This window comes from Haematobia irritans, chromosome 5 (genome assembly GCF_050003625.1).
Source record: "Haematobia irritans isolate KBUSLIRL chromosome 5, ASM5000362v1, whole genome shotgun sequence".
Classification (NCBI taxonomy): domain Eukaryota; kingdom Metazoa; phylum Arthropoda; class Insecta; order Diptera; family Muscidae; genus Haematobia; species Haematobia irritans.
In genome coordinates this window covers 171,786,994-171,803,019 of record NC_134401.1, presented here as the reverse complement: position 1 = coordinate 171,803,019, position 16,026 = coordinate 171,786,994, and the positions used below count along the sequence as shown (strand labels likewise).

General features: G+C 36.6%; 1 long non-coding RNA gene across 1 annotated transcript; it reads left to right on the top strand.

Annotated features, from left to right (window-relative positions):
* The first annotated feature begins 14,193 nt into the window (after positions 1 to 14,193).
* Positions 14,194 to 14,647, top strand: LOC142241714 (uncharacterized). Its single transcript, XR_012723775.1, has 2 exons — positions 14,194 to 14,376; positions 14,434 to 14,647. It is a non-coding gene; the product is annotated as an uncharacterized LOC142241714 (long non-coding RNA).
* Positions 14,648 to 16,026: the final 1,379 nt, after the last annotated feature.

Genomic DNA, 16,026 nt, shown 5'->3' with positions numbered 1-16,026 from the left:
ACTTAATTGCAAAGCAAAGTATCCGAAAAGAATGTATGTACTTTCATCCCACCAAAGATTCTTTAAACTTAGTTGATTTTAGTTTATTATTTTTCAAAAATATATATGTATACGCAAAAACGACTATCAAACATTTTTTTCGATGGGTTCAAGTGTAATTTACTTTGGGTTTAGTGAATTACCCGAATTTTATTCTGATAATTGGTTGAACGTTTTGCTGCAAATCCGAAACGGCCATCCATCCAACCAGGATGGGCTTTGCTCAAATAAATTTAACAAGCATACTTTTCTTCTGTTGCTTAAGCTACTCATCCAGCTGAAATGAAAACAGCAATATGTTAACAACAAAAAGACTAACTATTTTGTATAATGTTTCAATTAGTAAAATATTTTAGTTAAATTCTTCTAAAATATTAAACCAACATTTTCTTTCACGTTTGGTTCATTTTTTCTGTATGATAAGCCATGGTTGGTATCTCAAACTTGGACACACTGAAAACCGGACACCTCTCAAAAGTATACAATTTTTTGTGAGACCTTTGCTATATTACAGTGGATAACGGATATAAGAAACTCAGTAAAATACACAATTTCTGTTTCTTATATGCGTTTTTATACCCTCCACCATAGGATGGGGGTATATTAACTTTGTCATTCCGTTTGTAACACATCGAAATATTGCTCTAAGACCCCATAAAGTATATATATTCTGGGTCGTGGTGAAATTCTGAGTCGATCTGAGCATGTCCGTCTGTCTGTTGAAATCACCCTAACTTCCGAACGAAACAAGCTATCGACTTGAAACTTGGCACAAGTAGTTGTTATTGATGTAGGTCGGATGGTATTGCAAATGGGCCATATCGGTCCACTTTTACGTAGCCCCCATATAAACAGACCCCAAATTTGGCTTGCGAGGCCTCTAAGAGAAACAAATTTCATCCGATCCGGCTGAAATTTGGTACATGGTGTTAGAATATGGTCTCTAACAACCATGCGAAAACTGGTCCACATCGGTCCATAATTATATATAGCCCCCATATAAACCGATCCCCCGATTTGGCTTGCGAGGCCTCTAAGAGAAGTAAATTTCATCCGATCCGGCTGAAATTTGGTACATGGTGTTAGTATATGGTCTCTAACAACCATGCGAAAATTGGTCCACATCGGTCCATAATTATATATAGCCCCCATATAAACCGATCCCCCCGATTTGGCTTGCGAGGCCTCTAAGAGAAGCAAATTTCATCCGATCCAGCTGAAATTTGGTACATGGTGTTAGTATATGGTCTCTAATAACCATGCGAAAATTGGTCCACATCGGTCCATAATTATATATAGCCCCCATATAAACCGATCCCCCGATTTGGCTTGCGAGGCCTCTAAGAGAAGTAAATTTCATCCGATCCGGCTGAAATTTGGTACATGGTGATAGTATATGGTCTCTAACAACCGTGCAAAAATTGGTCCACATCGGTCCATAATTACATATAGCCCCCATATAAACCGATCCCCCCGATTTGGCTTGCGAGGCCTCTAAGAGAAGCAAATTTCATCCGATCCAGCTGAAATTTGGTACATGGTGTTAGTATATGGTCTCTAACAACCATGCGAAAAATGGTCCACATCGGTCCATAATTATATATAGCCCCCATATAAACCGTTCCCCCGATTTGGCTTGCGAGGCCTCCAAGAGAAGCAAATTTCATCCGATCCGGCTGAAATTTGGTACATGGTGTTAGTATATGGTCTCCAAGAAACATGCAAAAATTGGTCCACATCGTTCCATAATTATATATAGCCCCCATATAAACCGATCACCAGATTTGACCTCCGGAGCCTCGTGGAAGACCAAAATTCATCTGATTCAGTTGAAATTTGGTACGTGGTGTTAATATATGACCTCAAACTCCCATGCAAAAATTGGTCGGTATCGGTCCATAATTATATATAGGCCCCATATAAACCGATCCCCAGATTTGACCTCCAGAGCCGCTTGGAAGAGCAAATTCTTCCCATTCGGTTGAAATTTGGTACGGTGCCTTTTGGAGAAGCAAAATTCATCCGATCTGCTTGAAATTTGGCACGTGGTGATCGTATATGATATTTAATAACCATGCCAAAAGTGGTCCATATCAGTCCATAATCATATATAGCCCCATATAAACCGATGCCGAGATTTGGTGTTGGAGCCTCTTGGAGGAGCAAATTTCATCCGAGTGAGTTGAAATTTGGTACATTGTGCTAGTATATGGTCGTTAACAACCATGCGTAACACCTCTTCTTTCAACTTGCAATGCGCCAGGTGCGTTGACAAGATTAAACAACATATCAACATATCAACAAACGAAAAACAATATAAAATAGGGACGGGGAATTATTGAGGAAGTTTAAAAAGTCTTATACTTTAAAAAGTATGTAATTCCACCTTAAAGCATCGAAGTTAGCCATACTGCGGCAAAAGTGAGGTTAGTTTAGATATAGTGGCAATTCGATATTTCAGGATCACTTAGACTATTTAGTCCATTGTGATACCACAGTGGTAAACTTTTCTCTAATTACTCAGTGCTGCCCGATTCTATATTTATTTCATTGGCAAGGGACCTCCTGTTTATAGCCGTTTCCTAAAGGAATTTTACATTGTGGTGAAACCACTTAGAGAAATTGAAACACTCGGAAATGTCACCAGCATTACTAAAAGAAAGATAATCCACTAGAGTTGGATAGTTCCGGATCAAACTAGCTCTTTGGAACTATTCCGTGGTTGGAACTAAATGAACTGGATCCGATAATTTTACTCTTTCAGCTCCTCAGTTCCTTATATTCAGTTCGTTGTGTACTCATTCCATTTCTTTCGCTCTCTATGACAACAGCTCTCACTTAAATTGAAGTTGCCAGATCATTAATGAAGATATCGAAACTGTTCCAACCTAAATATCAATACCAATATGCTTTACAAAAATTATGTAAATCAGTAAAACCTGTACAATGCGGAAGAATATTTTCCGTAATAGAAACATATCATAAACGAAAGGCGAACTCTTTTGGTCTGAAGTCGGCAAAATAATTTTTTACATAGTAACTTTTGACTTTCTCTATGAAAAAATTTAAACACGATATTTCTAAAATAAGTGTAGATCTTTGTATTAGTATTGACCTCTGAAAATTTTTCTACAGAGTTATACCATTATCTAATTTTAGTACCAAAATCTATATTATACAAATTAATGTTCAAGAAATTTGATTAAATTCTTGTGAACTTTTATGTTTTACTTAAATTTAGTGTTCATGCGTTTCATTGCGGAGCTAAAAGAAAATGTCAATATATGGGATTCTTTAAGCACTTTTCCTTATTCGAATCCAAAAGGAACTGTGGAACTAAATGATGGAACTAGTTTCTTTTTTGGAGCGGATCTGAAAAAACCGATCACTTTAGAGAGCCGGAATCGCCCAACTCTATAATCCACCGTTGAAAAACTTTTTAGTGTTTGACAAAAACTGTGATTGTACCATTGACCCTTTGTATGCAATGCGGGCAATCCAACCATTTCACCCCAGGCGCTCCCTACCACCGGCCAAAGAAAGGATCGTTCTTGATTTTACCACATGACCAATACAGACTATTCGACTTCAGAAAAAAGCTGCTAGTTTGGTACTTATTGGGCAGCCGTCGTTGCCTTTGGCATAAGATTTACTTGCTTGTTCCAAGGTTTCTGTTATTGTGGGAATTATTATTTTGGCGAACCATACGCGGACCTTCTCTGGATTGGAGATAAATGACGTAAAGCACTATGTCATAAGGAGATAGTCACGAAACCGGTCGCTGCTAGACAAACAATTGATAAAGTATACTTTTGTTAGTACCATGGATTTACGTTCTTTTTGAGTCATCCAAAATAAAAAAAAAAAAAACAAGTATATACTGCCGTAAGTTCGGGCAGGCCGAAGCTTATATACCCTCCACCATGGATTGCGTAGAAACTTCTACTGAAGACTGTCATCCACAATCGAATTACTTTGGTTGCGGTAACACTTGCCGATGGCGAGGTATCTTAAAACATCCTAACACCGTAATATATACCACATAGTCCATACGTGGTATATATTATACTAAAAAAGGCAGATTAAATACGTATATACTTAAGTTTAAAGTTTCTATAGAAATAAAATTTTGACAAAATAAAATTTAGACAACATTTTCTATAGAAGTAAAATTTGGAAAAAAAATTCTATAGAAATAAAATTTTGACAAAATTTTCTATAGAAATAAAATTTTGACAAAATTTTCTATAGAAATAAAATTTTGACAAAATTTTGCTATAGAAATAAAATTTTGACAAAATTTTCTATTGAAATAAAATTTTGACAAAATTTTCTATAGAAATAAAATTTTGGTAGATTATTTTTGGCTCGAGTGGCAACCATGATTATGAACCGAATAAAATTTTAACAAACTTTTCTATAGAAATAAAATTTTGACAAAATTTTCTATAGAAATAAAATTTTAGTAGATTATTTTTGGCTCGAGTGGCAACCATGACTATGAACCGATATGGACCAATTTTTGTGTGATTGGGGATCGGCTATATATAACTATAGACCGATATGGACCAATTTTGGCATGGTTATTAGCGGCCTTATACTACACCACGTTGCAAATTTCAACCGGATCGGATGAATTTTGCTCCTCCAAGAGGCTCCGGAGGACAAATCTGGGGATAGATTTATATGGGGACTATATATGATTATGGACCAATTCTTGCATGGTTGTTAGAGACCATAAACTAACACCACGTACCAAATTTCAATCGGATCGGATGAATTTTGCTCCTCTAAGAGGCTCCGGAGGTCAAATCTGGGGATCGGCTTATATGGGGCCTATATATAATTATGGACCGATATGGACCAATTTTTGCATGGTTGTTAGAGACAATATACTAACACCACGTACCAAATTTCAATCGGATCGGATAACTTTTGTTCATTTAAGAGGCTCCGGAAGTTAAATCTGAGAATCGGTTTATATGGGGGCTATATATAATTATGGGCCAATGTGGACCAATTCTTGAATGATCATTTCAGACCATATACCAACACCATGTACCAAATTTTAGCCGGATCGGATGAAATTTGTTTCTCTTAGAGGCTCCGCAAGCCAAATCGGGGGATCGGTTTATATGAGGGCTATATGTAATTATGGACGGATATGGACCAATTTTTGCATGTTTGTTAGAGACCATATACTAACACCATATACCAGATTTCAGCCGGATCGGATGAAATTTGCTTCTCTTAGAGGCTCCGCAAGCCAAATCGGGGGATCGGTTTATATGGAGGCTATATGTAATTATGGACCGATATGGACCAATTTTTGCATGGTTGTTAGAGACCATATACTAACACCATGTACCACATTTCAGCCGAATCGGATGAAATTTGCTTCTCTTAGAGCAATCCCAAGCCAAATTTGGGGGTCCGTTTATATGGGGGCTATACGTAAAAGTGGACCAATATGAACCAATTTTTGCATGGTTGTTAGAGACCATATACTAACACCATGTACCAAATTTCAGCCATATCGGATGAAATTTGCTTCTCTTAGAGCAATCGCAAGCCAAATTTGGGGGTACGTTTATATGGGGGCTATACGTAAAAGTGGACCGATATGGCCCATTTGCAATACCATCCGACCTACATCAATAGCAACTACTTGTGTCAAGTTTCAAGTCGATAGCTTGTTTCGTTCGGAAGTTAGCGTGATTTCAACAGACGGACGGACATGCTCAGATCGACTCAGAATTTCACCACGACCCAGAATATATATACTTTATGGGACAATAGTTCGATGTGTTACAAACGGAATGACAAAGTTAATATACCCCCATCCTATGGTGGAGGGTATAAAAATTGGACAAAATTGCAGAGCATCGAATTTGTTGCACATCTTACTTAAGACATGCTTGTCTTACTACGGTGTCGTATCCTGGAAATATAGAAATATTATGCACGTAAGATATATCTTTAATTTAGACAATAATGGAAGGGAGAGTTTTAAGCAGCTTGATTTTCATCAGTTGAGTTTGAGTTGAGGAAGGAAACAAAGTTTGGCTATGAGTCGTTTAATGGTTCTATTGTCAGTGCAGATATTTGCCGATAGAACGGACATGGCTATCACATCTGATATACATATGTCTTTTCAATTCTTCCAATCGCTATTCTCTGGATGAAAATAAATCGTCCATTACTATAATTAAGTCTCCTGGCTTCAGATTTGAAAAGCAATTTTTATTGAGCATTTCTAATGGAAGGACTTATTCATCGAAAAACATTAGTCGAGAGAGGTTCACTCAAATCCATGAACTGTGTATCAATATCGTTAGATATTTTTTTTTTTTTCGATTTCTTTGCAGAACGAAAGCCCTATAATGTTACCAAACTTAACACATTGCGAAGTATTTTCACAGAAAGACTTTGCTAATCCCGGTTCACCAATAACCCACACCCAGAAATATTAATTTCTAAATCTTCAGTATATGAAATATTCCCTTCAATCGATATGGAACCCCATGTTTGTCTTCTTTGCCTTTCCTCTTTCGCTGGAAAGACATCGTTTCAAAATGTGTTTGTATCTAATTTCTTTTTTCATATTTCGTCATTGTCGCTTTCAAGGTTCCTCACAAAAATATTACCTCTATTTGACTTTGAATGAATAACGCGTTGTGTCTCATTACCACCAACGCCCAAATTTATACAACGAAAAAAACCCTCCCTCATATATTCTCATTCCCTGAGCATACACAACTTCATGCAATCCAAGCTCTATGATTGGCTGTTGAGATCGTTAGTCGTAAATAGTCGGTTGTCTTCGTCCAACGACCGACAATGCAAACCAATCAGAAGACTTCGTCATTTCGTTTTGTGGAACAACACAAATATTTTCTCACCACCTCAGGCTATGGTGGTGTTTTTTTTTTCTTTTTTGTTTCTTTGCATTCGGGTGTGTTCTCTCGTTCTTGTTCGTGTTTAGTCTTTCGAAACATGTTTTCAACGGCATACTTCGATGTTTGTTTTCGCTTGTGTCTGTTTTGAGTTAATTTTGGGTAAAAGTACAGTACGTGCGTTGTACACTAGTTCAGCAGTACAGCGTTGGCCATCCAACAGGCAAGTTGTTGTGCGCTTGCCGCAACTTCGATTGGCTTGCCAAGTTCATGGGTGGTACGACAGCCAAGGTTAACTTATATTGGTATTGGGATGCGTATGCTTTCAGTTTCTCCATTTTTAATTTTTGTTCGCTGTTGTCGTCATTCGATTGCCTTAAGTGATGCGGCCTTGTACATTCTGGGTCTTGTCGATTAAAAAATGGCTTTAATGAAAATCAATGTTTAGCTTTGCTTTGCTACAAGATGATTTGATTTATGGGGGATACCTGAAAGGGAACATGTTTTCATAAGGTACCAAAGTATAAATCAATGAGCATTGTTCCTCATGGATGAAAAGCCACAAAAACTTCCAAGATGATGAAGAGATGGTGTAGGCAGGCCTGATGACTGGCTGCCGGAGACATGTTGTGGTTGGTGGGGAGGAGGCTTCATAGTCGATGGGAAAGTTACCTGCTGTGTCAAGTAAAAGCCTGACGTAACTTTTGCATCTAGTACTTCAAAGTTTGTATTCCACAATCATAATCTCTTTGTGGTGTAGCTATTTGCCTTTTATAGGTTAATAGATGTGGGAGCACTATAAGGTTATATGGTGGTATATATTACGTAATCTTTGCCAATGAATCTATTTGGGAAAACACAAACATGGAGAATTTATGAAAATTTAAATAACGGATTTAGTTTATTCTGTAAAGGGGTTAATCGCTGATTTGTAAACATGGTGATTACATACACAATGCAAATAAGCTATTCGCTTTTTTTTTTGAAAATGTAAAATTCATTTGTGATAGAATCATTATGAACAATTTTATTATCTTTAAATATTAAACTGACGATTGAAATACGTACCTTTACGTTCAAGTATATTTGTACATCACTTTCCTTGTGAATTTATGTGTAACATACATATTACCTGAATGCTAATGTTAATTAAGGTTACATTTTGATATTCATTCCATTGACTACATAAACCAATTGTATGAATCGAACTTAGTTCAAACTATAAACCATTCGTAAGTTCATGTTTCACTTATGGAAGCCAAAATTAAAAGTGCCAAAGAAGAATATTCTTGTCTCAAATAACGTAAAGGAAATAGCTCAAGGCATCAATTGAATAAGTTGTCATCCTTTAATAGTGAAGAAAGGAAACCGTGAACATTTTTTATGTTTATGGCTGAAATACTAAGTACCGGCCTTAAATACAAAAAGCAATTAAACTGACTTTATAAAGTTCGGACACTTAGATGATTTTTTTCCAGACCGAAATAAAAGTGTCCAATTTAGAAGGACATTCGTTTAACTATAACATTTCTAACCTAATAAAATAGAATACAAAAGTATATAGAAATAAAAAGAAAAAACAAACTTCAGATCATTAAATATAATGATGCGAATAATGCTAAGTTCTAATTATCAGCCAGAACATATCTATTGGTCATCGCTATGTAACAATGTCATCCAAAGAAGTGTGTGAACGAAGCACTCGTGTATCCCACGAAAGGAAAACGCCACAATTCACCTAGTTTCGTTCGGTCAATTTTTATTTTCGTGATAAGGAATTAGATCATAAACGGTTTGCCACATAACTTCAAGGAGTTTTTCTCGAGCTTTTGCAAGGCAGAAATATCGATAAATGTCTCCTGCATACCGATGAGTTCATATTGTGGTCTTTTTTCGGAATGCTTGAAAGTAATTTATACTAAACAGTCACCTACGGAGGAGGGACATTCTGAGGGAATTATTGTGATAGATACAGAGAATATAACACTTTTTGATGGCTCTTTATCATCGATGACAAATCAGAATTGGACTGCACTCCTCGGTTAGAAATATGACTATAGCTTTAGAGATGGAATATGCCCGACACCCCAAAAAAACAGATCGGTTTTCCTATTACAAAACTGATTGTAAAAGCACAATACTTGGTGGAGTTTGGTATCACTGAAATTCTAATACAATTTTTTGCCATTAACCGCACTCAGAGAAGGAATATGATCACCTCAAACATATTTTAAGAGCAAAATGTTATTTTTGGGTGGTGACCAGGTAACATGGTTTTCGCAACCATGTTATTTTCTCGGAAATCATGTATTCGATTTCGGCAAGCAGGAATCGCAAAAATATATTTGACGAGAAAATAACATTTTATTGACAAACATGTTACAAAAATAACATTTTGCTCTTGAAACATGTTTGAGGTGATCATATTCCTTCTCTGCGAGCGATAGGACCCCAGGGAATCTCTACGAATCATACTACACCAAATGAGGTATTTTCAGAGGATGTTACAAGAGATCTCGGTATGTATAGAACAGGCACAACGTTACTCTCTAATGCCAATGACATAATCGATAGGACATTTTCACGGGTAATTCTTGGAATAAGACAAGAACTCTAAAATGGCATAACAAAACGACTAATGGGGGCTCCGCTAAAAACCTAATGAGAAACGCATAGGAAAGAAGCTCTTGGAAAACCATTTTATTCCCAATGTTCCAATATTTGGAATCGCAAAAATTTCGTTTCCTAATCCTAAAACATATAAACATAAATATTGACCATATAATTCTCTTAAATGAGTAGTTCAATTTGAAATTGCGTTGAAGTCCGGGAGTAGGTTAGGTTAGCTATAGTGGCAGCCCGATATTTCAGGCTCGCTTAGACTATTCAACCCATTGTGATACCACAGTGGTGAACTTCTCTTTTATCACTGAGTGCTGTCCGATTCTATGTTAAGCTCACACGCACAGAAAAAACATATTTGGACATGGTTGCCGCATCCATTTAATGCTTATTTAGAGTATGTAATTGTCGCGAAAACCATGTATTTTGTCTTTGTAAAAATAATTTTCGAGCGGAGAAAAATATATGTTGGTAATAAGCATTTAAATGGTTCTCAAATGCCGCAAACATGTTCTATTATTTAAATGATAGAATTTGAGACCATTATATGGTCAGGAAAATCATGTATCTGACCATTCAATTTTTTGACTTTTTTGCAGAGAAAAAAATATTTTTATAGTTTGCGCATAGACATGTCTACAACCATTACATGGCCATAAAGACCATGTACATTGTTTTCGTGACCATTTAATTTTTTAATTTTTTTGCAGCGACAAGAATTTTATAAAAACATTGAGCAGGTACACACGATTTTCATTTTGCGCGTCAGTCGTGTGTTGATTGTTTCTTGGAATGGACGGAGAATACGGAATTATTGTGTTTTGTGTTAATTTATTTATTCAGAAATGGCACGTGGTTTTATGTGAATACAAAAAAGGAAAGTGTAATTGAAAAAAATATACCTGGTTTTTGTTCTGCATTTTGATATATGGTATAATTTATTTTTATTTGCAGTTACATGATGTCTGCGTTTGTTCATTTGATGGGCACGAAGTAAATATGGAATGATTACTTATTGTTGAAATTGAACCAAACTAGAGTGTGTAAAAATATGTGAAGTTTGCTTGCACGACATTATAAATACAAATAAACAATGAATTAGTTTATAAATAAATAAAAACAAATAAATAAAGTTGATTTTGTGTTTTCTTTTCTCAAGTGGCGTCCTTTTTTCGACGACGAAAAAAGTTTTTTCATAAAAATCAAAACATTTTAGGTTGTGACCATGTTCTTTTAACTAGAAGAAAAACATTTTTGACGAATAACATAACATTTTAGATCGTGACCATTGTCTTTTAATGGAAACAAAATTCTTTTTATCAATATAATAACATTTTAGATGAGGACAATTGTATTTTTCTTAGAACCATGTTCACTGAGCCAACATGGTTGCAGGTTAAAATGTTACATGGTCGCCGCAAAAATAGCTGCTATCATATTATTTTGCTCTTCGAATATGATTGTGGCAATCATGTTTCTTCTCTGCGTGCAATGACAAGGGACCTCCTTTTTATAGCCAATTCCGAACGGCTTTCCCCATTGCAGTGAAACCACTTAGAGAAACTTTGAAACGCTCAGAAATGTCACCAGCACTACTGAGGTGAGATAATTCACCGCTGAAAAACTTATATTCTTGTTCGGCGTTATTTTATTTTTATGTAAATTCATTAAATCAAAGATTACAGCTATGACATTTTGACATCAGCCGATTATTGTATTAACTAATTGAGATTAATATTAGTTTTAGTTTCCACTCATGCCCTTCTGTTCCATTTAGAATTCTTATTAACTCAATCTCAGTTGAAATTGGTGTATAAAAGCAAGCAATACTTCTCGTATTAGCATTAAGAAAAAATTTCCACCATTTGCCATCAAAATAGAATCCTCCTCGTGTCAAGTTCAGATTTGGATAAAACCTGGATCTACTCTGCAGAGTCATTTGGCTTAATTTTTTCCTATTAGTTATGGCAATTTTATCATTTAGGATTTGGGCATTGCGGCTCCATTCTCTCGCTATTATATTATCTTGTTGAACTCCCAACTTGCTTGTTAAAATCTAAGAGATTCTTCATCCAAAATATTTTTGTTGCAACAATTATTTTTTATAGTTTTGGAGCAACCGTGGTGCAGAGCTAAGCATGCCCGCCTTGCATACACAGGGTCGTGGGTTCAAACCCTGATTCGACCAAACACCAACAATTTTTTTCAGCGGTGGATTATCCCACCTCAGTAATGCTGGTGACATTTCTGAGTGTTTTAAAGTTTCTCTAAGTGGTTTCACTGCAATGTGAAACGCCGTTCAGACTCGGCTATAAAAAGGAGGTCCCTTGTCATTGAGCTTAACATAGAATCGGGCAGCACTCATTGATAAGAGAACAGTTCAGCACTGTGGTATCACATTGGACTGAATAGTCTAAGTGAGGCTGAAATATCCGGCTGCCACCTAACCTAACCTTACTTAGTTTATGCGGCAATCGCTCAAAGTGATATTGAAATAATGTTCTATACATAAAGGGTGATTTGTTAAGAGCTTGATAACTTTTTTAAAAAAAAAAACGCATAAAATTTGCAAAATCTCATCGGTTCTTTATTTGAAACGTTAGATTGGTCCATGACATTTACTTTTTGAAGATAATTTCATTTAAATGTTGACCGCGGCTGCGTCTTAGGTGGTCCATTCGGAAAGTCCAATTTTGGGCAACTTTTTCGAGCATTTCGGCCGGAATAGCCCGAATTTCTTCGGAAATGTTGTCTTCCAAAGCTGGAATAGTTGCTGGCTTATTTCTGTAGACTTTAGACTTGACGTAGCCCCACAAAAAATAGTCTAAAGGCATCAAATCGCATGATCTTGGTGGCCAACTTACCGGTCCATTTCTTGAGATGAATTGTTCTCCGAAGTTTTCCCTCAAAATGGCCATAGAATCGCGAGCTGTGTGGCATGTAGCGCCATCTTGTTGAAACCACATGTCAACCAAGTTCAGTTCTTCCATTTTTGGCAACAAAAAGTTTGTTAGCATCGAACGATAGCGATCGCCATTCACCGTAACGTTGCGTCCAACAGCATCTTTGAAAAAATAAGGTCCAATGATTCCACCAGCGTACAAACCACACCAAACAGTGCATTTTTCGGGATGCATGGGCAGTTCTTGAACGGCTTCTGGTTGCTCTTCACTCCAAATGCGGCAATTTTGCTTATTTACGTAGCCATTCAACCAGAAATGAGCCTCATCGCTGAACAAAATTTGTCGATAAAAAAGCGGATTTTCTGCCACTGATTTTGGTAATAAAATTCAATGATTTGCAAGCGTTGCTCGTTAGTAAGTCTATTCATGATGAAATGTCAAAGCATACTGAGCATCTTTCTCTTTGACACCATGTCTGAAATCCCACGTGATCTGTCAAATACTAATGCATGAAAATCCTAACCTCAAAAGAATCACCCTTTATATGTCGAGTGCAGCTATAAAGAATACAGACGATCCTCTTCCAATTCGGTCTCGATATAATTTTGAAATAATTTGGAGTACATTTAGGGAGTCTAAACACAAATTTCAAAAAGTAACGCGGTAATTGGTTGACGTCCTCTAAGTATCCATATCCTCAGACTTGAGCCGCGTATGTTTGTACTGATCTACATGACGTCATGTAAAGGCTCCATTTCTGTTGCAATGATGTACCATCTTTTTCAAAAAAAAAAAAATGTTCCATGTGACACTGATAACGCTTTTTACTTGAGAATTTTGGATCTGAATATGTTTGTATACCCTCCACCATAGGATGGGGGTAACTTTGTCATTCCGTTTGTAACACATCGAAATATTGCTCTAAGACCCCATAAAGTATATATATTCTGGGTCGTGGTGAAATTCTGAGACGTCCGTCTGTTGAAATCACACTAATTTCCGAACGAAACAAGCTATCGACTTGAAACTTGGCACAAGTAGTTGTTATTGATGTAGGTCGGATGGTATTGCAAATGGGCCATATCGGTCCACTTTTACGTATAGCCCCTATATAAACGGACCCCCAAATTTGGCTTGTAGACCCTCTAAGAGAAGCGAATTTCATCCGATACGGCTAAAATTTGGTACATGGTGTTAGTATATGGTCTCTAACAACCATGCAAAAATTGGTCCGCATCGGTCCATAATTATATATAGCCCCCATATAAACCGATCCCCCGATTTGGCTTGCGAAGCCTCTAAGAGAAGAAAGTTTCGTCCGATCCGGCTGAAATTTGGTACATGGTGTTAGTATATGATCTCAATAATTATATATAGCCCCCATATAAACCAATCTCCCAATTTGGCTTGCGGAGCCTCTAAGAGAAGCAAATTTCTTACGATCTGGCTGAAATTTGGTGCATGGTGTAAGTATACGGTCTCTAATGGCCATGCAAAAATTGGTCGAAATCTGTCCTTAATTATATATAGCCCTCATATAAACCGATCCCCAGATTTGACCTCCGGAGCCCCTTCAAAGAGCAAAATTCATTCGATTCGGTTGAAATTTTGTACGTGATGTTAGTATATGGTATCCAACAACCATGCAAGAATTGGTTCATATCAGTCCATAATTATATCCCTGCCAGCATTTCAAAGTTCCATTTCAACCTCATCGTTACCACAGACTCGTAAATGTCACTTCAACCATCATGAAAAGGTACATCAAAAAGTACATGCAATTAATTTGCCATCCCTACTGTTAAAAAAGCCATTTTTTGTGAAACGCCAAGCGCAACCAGCTTGTTATATTTTAATTAAATAAAAACGAAAATAAAGTTCTGAAAACATAGATTATACGCTTAAAATTGTGAAAGGTATATTGGTGAACAATTTGGTGATTTTCCAAATGGAATAAAGTGATTGTTTTTCAGATATTTTACAGACACGCTGCCTCCATGGAATAAAAACACTGGTTGATAGACGCAGCAACATGTAACTCGCTACTTGTAACTCAACATCATCATTAATGCCAAAAATTATGTTAAATGTAATGTGATAGTGGTATAAATATTATATTTTTAAGAATTTGTAAATGTTTAATCAAATTAATAAATATCTAAACAAACGTGTTTTACTCGACCACAATGATTCTTTTACAACTATCTTAAAATTCACTTTTTCTGATTGTTTGGAGGGTCCCTTATTGGCGTCGTTCTAAATTGATCTATAAAGGCACCTAATAATTGCACTCATGCGAAACATTTTTGTAGTAACTTGGCGTGGTACAACTTGTCAATAGTGACGGCGCTTTTCCGACGAGTTTTTGATGTCGTATATGATTGTTTTCGACGTAGTGGGGATTCTCAAAAGAGTCCCCAAATTCAAAAAATGTTGGCAGGGATATAGCACCCATATAAACCGATCTCCAGATATGACCTCCGGTGCCTTTTGGAGAAGCAAAATTCATCCGATCTGATCAATAATTGTATGTAGCCCCCATATAAGCGACCCCCATATATCAATTCTGGCTCCCTACGTACCTTGCAAAAGTCCATATCGATTCGTAATTATTTGTAGACTTACCTACACATACCTTTTTTGTCTAATATATACCACGTATGGACTAACTCACAATTTAGAAAACGATTTAAGATACCACAACCCAAGTAATTCGATTGTGGATGACAGTCTTTCGTAGAAGTTTCTACGCAATCCATGGTGGAGGGTGCATAAGATTCGGCCTGGCCGAACTTACGGCCGTTTATACTTGTTTAAACTTCATTTGCGGAGTTAGTATGAATCCCAGGTACTTGTATTCTGATACAACTTCTAGTGCCTCGCCATGGAATTTCATTTTTCTGTACAGATAGCCTAATGTCATTTAGGAATACCATAACTTTGGACTTTGCAGACTATTTTTTGCAACATTCTTCCAAGTTAATTATCTTACGCTTAGTTCCTCTATACTTAGCCCTCCTTCCAACTATTCATTCAGATCGTTTATATATAATGCGAATAGTAACGGTGATATTAGACACCTCTGTATTCTAGACGGGACTGTCGTCAACTATCGATGGTTGTGAAATTAGTATCGTCGTCTATTCATAGTTCTCCTCCCCTAGTAACGAACACTTAAATCGTACCCAACAATTCGCCAAAAAGTTAATTAACATTTATCCCATCCCCCAGAAATTTCAAAAGTTCATAGTCCCGATGTCACTCTTGAGCGTTTTCGTAAGATGATGGCATCAAATTTGCTGTCAAAATTTTACCTTCAGTATCTGCAGCAGTATCGCCAACATTTTGCAGATTTATAGCTGTCGTTAAACTGGAAGAAGCGTGAAAATGAAAAATGTTGTAATGAAAATTTATTACCAAAGAAACTACTTTAATGAACCTGCTGTCTAACTGTCGACTGGATGACTGTTGGTTGGCTTGCAATGGATGGATGTGGGGCCGATGAAGAAGACGAAAAAAACGCTTTAATGAAATTGAAAACCATTAGAAATGCCATAATACAGACA